Consider the following 7,387-nt stretch of genomic DNA (forward strand, 5'->3'; position numbering starts at 1 on the left):
GTGTGTGTGTGTGTGATCACGAATAGGCTCCTATATGGTTGACTATTTTAAAAAACTGATTACATATAATGATAGAAGATGTATCGAGACACAGAAATGGGTATGTTTGATCTGACAGAACGGTGGTTCATTAAAATTGTGGGGTATGCGTTCGTGCCTAGTCCACAAAGTATGGAAATAAAAAATGTAAAAATTAAAAAAAATACGTTTACAAGTGTTTTTTATATAGATGTACATAAGAATACTTTGATAAATATGTTTTAACTTAAATAAGAATTGTATAATAAAATTGTGGGGTCTGCGTTCGCGCCTGGCCTCGATAGAAGGGAAATAGGCACAAACTTTTATTAAGACTTTTCATATCTATCTGCGTAAGTATACTTTGATAATTATGTTTCAGTTTGAAGAAATACGATATAATAAAATTATGGGGTGTTCGTTCGCACATGACCTCCATAGAATGGAAATATGTCACAAAATTTAACAAGGTTTTTTAAATATAGATCCACAGAATATTGTGATAAGTGTTTCAGTGTGAACAGGTATGGTATAATAAATTATGGTGTTTATCTATTTTATTTTTACTTTCATCATATCTTGCTTTGGTTTTGATACCCTCAAATTAAACCCCAATTTAAACCCTTCCTTTTCATAACCTGTCATACTTTCATAAATCTGAGTTCATTTTCTGTAGCCTGCTTTTGAACCCAGTCAACGATGGGTACTTTTGCTAGTATATATATATATATATATATATATATATATATATATATATATATATATATATATATATATATATATACTTTTCAATATTGTACTTCTTTTTATTTACTTTAACTTTAAATAAGTTTGAGCCTGCCTGCATACTAAAACTCTTTTTCTACTCAACACACACCTCCAAACACTTGGGAAACGCCGAACACCCAGGCTAGTCTATAATATAAAGAGCAGTTGTCTGCTTGTATGTTCGTATGTCCGGCAAACACTAACATACGACAAAACAAATACCCACAAAGTAAGTATTTTCATAATTAGCCTTGCTGTGGATTAATATCTAAAATTTAGAAACATTATCCATTCTTTTATTCTGGTGAAGATCTGATCAATGGGGGGGTGACTATCAAGCCAGGTTACGTACTATCTGATTTTTTAAATTAAGAAGTTTATTCCATTATGCTGATTCATTCATCAGAAATCTATAAAAACGAATGAAAAAAATATGATGAAAGCATATGCCATGTATTCCTCTCTCTCTCTCTCTCTCTCTCTCTCTCTCTCATTCTATATATCTACCTTTTTATCCATCTTTCTCTTTCTTTAAGGTTTTTCATATTTTACAGATACTTTTAGTGCGACATGGCTACGAATTTTCGTAAGTTGGGAAAGTCATAACTCGAGAATATCTTAACTTAGAAACAAACTTTATTTGGTAGGAGTCTCAATTTGATGGCGACATATCTTACAGGGGTGTCACCACTTCTCAAAACACAAAGGTCACTCAAATATAAGGCTTTACCAATGACCTTGTATGTCATATCAGCAGCAAGATCGGTAGTGGTGGAAGTTGGATAGAATTTGATTATTGAAGAAGACGGTTCAACAAAAATTTGTTCACATTAGCCTTGAAAACGATCATGTTATAGTCAGCTGGACGGCAGTTCCACAGTAATGTGTTCCAGAGGCAGCCAGTTTTAGGAAATATACTTTGCTCATGGAATTTTCATTTAGATCTAAGCATAGATCGAATGTATAGGAAATCGTCGACAGTGGTTGTAACTGGACGAGTATATGTTGTGAATGTTTAAGAGTGGTGAAGCCTTAGATTGAAGCTCAGTTGAGTATCTGCCATGAAAGAGCAAAGATGTCTTTCATGTGAGAAAAAAGTAAGTAAGGAGGGGAAAAGGACCCGGCCACTAGATTTCGAAGCTGTTTTTGTATTTTGTCAAGGCATGAACGAGTGCTATGAGGAACACCTCCCGAGATATGGTAATAGTAATCTATTATAGGGCGTATTTGATTCTTGTACAGGAAAGGGATTCCATAGGAAGTGAGATACATTCTGGAGTGGTAGAATGATCCAACTATTTGTTCAGCGGCATTGGCAACGGATCTGATGTAAGTCTTCCATTTCAGGCCAGGAATGAAGGTTAGTCACAGAATTTTATCAAAGCAGATTGCTTTCGCAATACGAAAGCCGTTCATTTCAATTGGGACTAAGTATGATACGAGCGCAGATGATGAAAAGAGGGAAATTTGGTTTTCGATGCATTAATGGTAACTAACCATTATTTTTACCTTATGGTACCACGCGCTCTCTCTCTCTCTCTCTCTCTCTCTCTCTCTCTCTCTCTCTCTCTCTCTCTCTCTCTAACTAAGAATTGTCGTAAGTTGGGAAGCTCGTAACTAAGGATGTCGTAATTAGCAGTATTCTGTATTTGATAAGGACAATTGTGAAAAGACGATGGATGGACAGACATACATACAATTTCCGTTCTTTACATGTAGATATTTCGTGTTATCAAATCGTGTGTGCGCACACGCGTGCGTGTGTGGGCACGGAGGTCACGTGTGACTATCGATGGAACATGTCACCTCGATGACTTTTTGTTTCCCTTCTTTTTTTTTTTTTTTTTTGATTCATCGGTGGCAACAACAAAACTGCGAGAAGTCAGATTTTTTTTTGTTTTTTTTTTTGCTTGTTTGTTCTTCTTCGGCCTCAAGACAATTGCTACAAGAAGTCAAAGAAACAATTGTCCGCTTTTCTCTTAGGCTTCCCTGTACTGTTGACCACCCAAACCGCATTACAAAGAAAACAGGAGCAATAGATGGGGGGTGTAGAAGGGGGTGTATATGAACGAGGCGGGGTCAAGGAGAAAATCTCTTCTTCCTTCACCTACGACCAATAAATTATGCCAGTTCTTACCGCCTCCTCCTTCTCTTCTCCCTCACCCTTCTTCTCGTCACGACTGCGACCGGCCTCGCTCACGTCAAGCTTAACAATAAAACACAGTGACGCTGACGTTTTTTGTTTGTTTGTTTGTTTTTGCCTTTATTTTTAAAACTTTTTTAGTATTTATTTATTTATTTATTTATTTATTTATTGTTGGTTCTCCCGAGAGATTCTTGAATTTCTCGCCCCTTCACGGTCGTATCGAAGTTGACAATAATCAAAGAAGAATCCTTGGACAAACATTGATTCCATACTAAAAAGAGCAACAAAACCTGGGGAAGTGACTTTGGCTCAATGGTTACCGACACGGATTAACAACCTGAATGCACCATGTTCGAATTCAGTTCGTTCTACAGAAACATCTCCGCTTAGAGACGTTGCTAACCATCACGTGGTCCCTCCCTCTGTTGCAGCTTATTGAAATCAGCCATGCCGAGTTCAAATCCTGTCGTATCTTATTTTATTTACTTCATCTCTGGGAAGTTAGGCAAAAGGTCAGGTGTGGGTTGGCATTAGCTCCCCTAATATCTTTCTTATTAGAATGAACTTCTGTAATGTAGTGGGGAAAGAGGTTATCTGTTTGGTGATTAATTATTATTATTATTATTATTATTATTATTATTATTATCTGTCTTGCAAACGTGAGTCTTTTATTTAATGTCTATGCTTGTGCGTGCCGTGCTCGTCTATGTATGTATGTCTGTACATGTGGTCGTGCCCCTTCTAGTGTGTGTGTGTGTGTGTGTGTGTGTGTGTGTGTGTGTGTAAATGTATTTCGATAAAGTCACCATACCCCTTTTTTTCCTGTTTCTGGTCTTCGCTGGGAATGCTTTCATCCCCTCACTGGTTGATGCTGGAAGAACATCTTACAAAGAAACAAAACACCGATTTCTAGCATTTAGCTGTATTTCGTCTAACGAGTGAACGGGGTGGGAAGCATCGCATTGTTGACTACTTAAATTTTCTTACGTTTCTTTCTTTGATGCATTTTCGCGTCTAACCGAGACATCCGCTTCGCCCAAACGCAGAAAAACGACTGAGTTTTCATGCAAACCAAAAGATCTCTTCCTTTCTTTCTTTCTTCTTCATGCATCGTTTTTCTTTCATGCGAACTCAATCACTCTCGGTTGTCATCGCTGACCCTAGCCACCCGTTTGACATACGTCAACCTTAACACCTTGAACAGTTCTTTGCAGTAACCAACGTGCCAGCAACTCTAATTTCCAACATGCCAGTGTAACCCGGGATATATTATATAACACTTCTGCGACGAAAACCTCAACACGGATGCCGTCAAGGCCAGGTGCTTTCTCAGTATTAATTTTATTGGTTGTATTATTAATTTCAGAGATGTGGCGATAGTTTCCTGCGACAGACTGCTGATGACTTCTTCATCAACCACTGATGGATTACAGAATAGAACTGATGAATGGTAAGACAAATGCGTTGATGGTATTTTTGTTTTACTCCTTTTCACCTCCTAAAATGGCGTAGTATCATTGGAAACGTAAGAAGCTACCATTTGGGGTTTTGCCTAACAAGGGACTGGGGGAGATTAAGAAGTGAGATTCCTGTTCACATTACATTTAAACTTTTGCATGTTAGTGGTCAGGGAAGCAGAAAACGAGCAGAGAATCCCAATCTAGCAATCCAAGGGAAGAATCTATGAGAGCAGAAGGCTTTTGTCATCTAGAGACCTCTACAGTAAGGGGGTGGGATTTTGATGCTTATCGAGTTAGTCAGGAATATGTACGTCGAGTTCATTAGAGCACATTCAACCAAAGTACTTGTAAAACAGGTGCAGGGATGCGACGATGAGACAAGTGTTGGAGCCTGATCGTATTCCATGCATGGGCGAATGGTTATTTGGTAGAGATATAGGATACTCTCTGATGTGCATTTGGGTTGTAATTTGTTACAATGGGGTGGTTAAACGATAATTTGTTGATATTGGACTTGAAAACAACAATGCTGTAATCAACTGGAAAGCAGCGTAGCGGCATTGACATACAGAAAAAAAATCCATACAACTTTAGTATAATAAAAGTAGACCCTAGGTACAAACCACGAACAACGGAAAGAGGGTGAAAGAGAGAGAGAGAGAGAGAGAGAGAGAGAAACATACAGACAGACAGACAGACACAGAGACAGACAGACAGACAGACAGATAGATAGAGACAGAAATGAGCAAGCAAACGGACATCACTTGAAAATGTAATTTTATAAAGAAGGTTTTTAATAACAACAGTGATGACATTTTTATTACTTGGCCTCATATAGCAAATGTAATTTTTGAAGTAGAACATCACCGCGATAACAGTTTTTTTTATTACTTAACCTCATATTGCAAATGTTATTTTATAAACTTTTCTTTCAAGGCAAAATTTGTGAACATGACTATATTTTAAATTATTTCGGTCTTCCAATCATGCAAATGTCCTCGCAAAATATCTGCTATACGCCGATAATTATTTATATCTACCTCTACTTTGTTATTTTCGTGGAATATGCTCGACTTAGCTCCAATCTCTAGCATCTTCTTGTGAGAAATTCACAACAAGAACTCGCTTTGACACCACAATGAAAACAAATTCCTCTTTAATCCTCCGTATGTCTAGGTCCAGGCAGAACTTCTACAAAGAGATCTTTTTCACAGTTTACGGGACACATTCCTACGGGACTGTTAACCTGCAGATTGCAACATTGTCGTTTTCAAATCAAATTTAAACAGATTCCTATCGTGAACCATCCTCACAAGAAATTAAAGCTTTGGCCAACCCATCAATCTTTCCCAATCCTCTCATGATGGTATTCATATCTCTATATTGACAATCGTTCCATCTCATTAACCATTGTCCTCGAGTGGCTTTAGTCTTAATAAGTGATGTTTCATTAGTAAATTAAATGTAATATATACGACCTAATCACGTGTGCAACACCGGTTCTCGTTGGATCATCGAAGTTAAGCAACGTTGAGCCTGGTCAGTACTAGATGGGTGACCATTTAGGAAAACAGGCGCTGTATGCAGGAGGACGTCAACACCTCTCTGCAAGAGCTGCAAAAACCTAACTTCGCCATCTCCCCCTGATAGGGATGTACATCCGACTGGGGACTGCTTGTGGATTTCCTACTTCTATGAAATTTCCTCCTTCGAAGGAAGCCGGTTCAACCTGCTTAAGGTAAGTGCTGCTTCAGTAAAGGTCAGTCAGTACAGCAGTAGTAAATTTAAGTTCAAAACTTTTCTAATAATAAACGAATACGTAATAAATATTGGATGATTCCTTTGTTTTTATCTCATGTATAAAGCAAAGATGTGTGTAAGTGCATCTGTCCGTCCATGTTTGGTCTCCAGGCAAACTCAAATGCAAGTTTTAAATCAAAAGGCTCCTTTTTTTTTAAATTGATCCAACTTTTTTCTGTTTTCTATCTATCATATTTAACAAGGCTTCTTTTTACTTGCGTATGTGTGTTTGCATGTATTGATTATTGATCTACCAGCAAAATCAATAGCATATCTGGGAATCATTACATTCCTGTGGGTGGTTATAAATGGTAAAAACAACAAATCTATAATAATATAAATATACAACAGATCCATTATAATATATACAGTAGAACCCCAGGATACGGTGACCTTCGATACGGTTTTTTCAGGTTACGATGTGGAATATGATGTTTTTCCGGTTCCTGGTTACAGTATTTACCCCGCCTTACGGTGTTATTTATAATGTTATTTGATTATATACTGTAATGTATTTTGTTACTAATTTTTAATGCCGTATCCCGAGGTTCTTTATATATATATATATATATATATATATATATATATATATATATATATATATATATATAAAGTGACATTGTCTCTCTCTGCCTCTTTTACGAACGGTCTCTTCCAAACTACTCTGTCAATTTTTGGTCGACAAACTTGAATCTTTATAGATAGTTGATTTGGACCTGTGGAACAAATTCGATTTCGTTTTGGTTTTTATTTGGGAAAAATAGCTGCTAAGGTGTCAAAATTGAAAAAAAATGAAACTTGAAAGGCGTAAGTTGACTAAACGTGATATTTCTACGCATGCGTAAATATACATTTATATATTTATATATATATATATTTAACAACGTTTCTTTTTAGTTTATATATATATATATATATATATATATATATATATATATATATATATATACACGTTTTGATCGGACGGTCACGTATAAGGTCGGAGAGCTACATGCTTTGGTTTCGATTCTAGCTGATGGCAGCCAAATCATATTTTTAACTATTACACTATTATATATTATTATTCTACCGCTCCAGTAGATATCTCACTGCCGATGCAATCCTCTTTCTGTATAAGAGCCAGGTACGCCCTAAAATGGGGTACGATTGCAACATTTGGCCAGTAGCTGCTCGGCGTCCTATCCTGCCTGAATAG

The 7,387-nt window shown here is 36.8% G+C and overlaps 1 pseudogene; it reads left to right on the forward strand.

Annotated features, from left to right (window-relative positions):
* Nucleotides 1-5,861: 5,861 nt before the first annotated feature.
* Nucleotides 5,862-5,978, forward strand: LOC145277145 (5S ribosomal RNA; annotated as a pseudogene).
* The last annotated feature ends 1,409 nt before the right edge of the window (nucleotides 5,979-7,387 follow it).

This window comes from Euprymna scolopes, chromosome 5 (genome assembly GCF_053919585.1).
Source record: "Euprymna scolopes isolate OS-2025 chromosome 5, ASM5391958v1, whole genome shotgun sequence".
In the NCBI taxonomy this organism is placed as follows: domain Eukaryota; kingdom Metazoa; phylum Mollusca; class Cephalopoda; order Sepiida; family Sepiolidae; genus Euprymna; species Euprymna scolopes.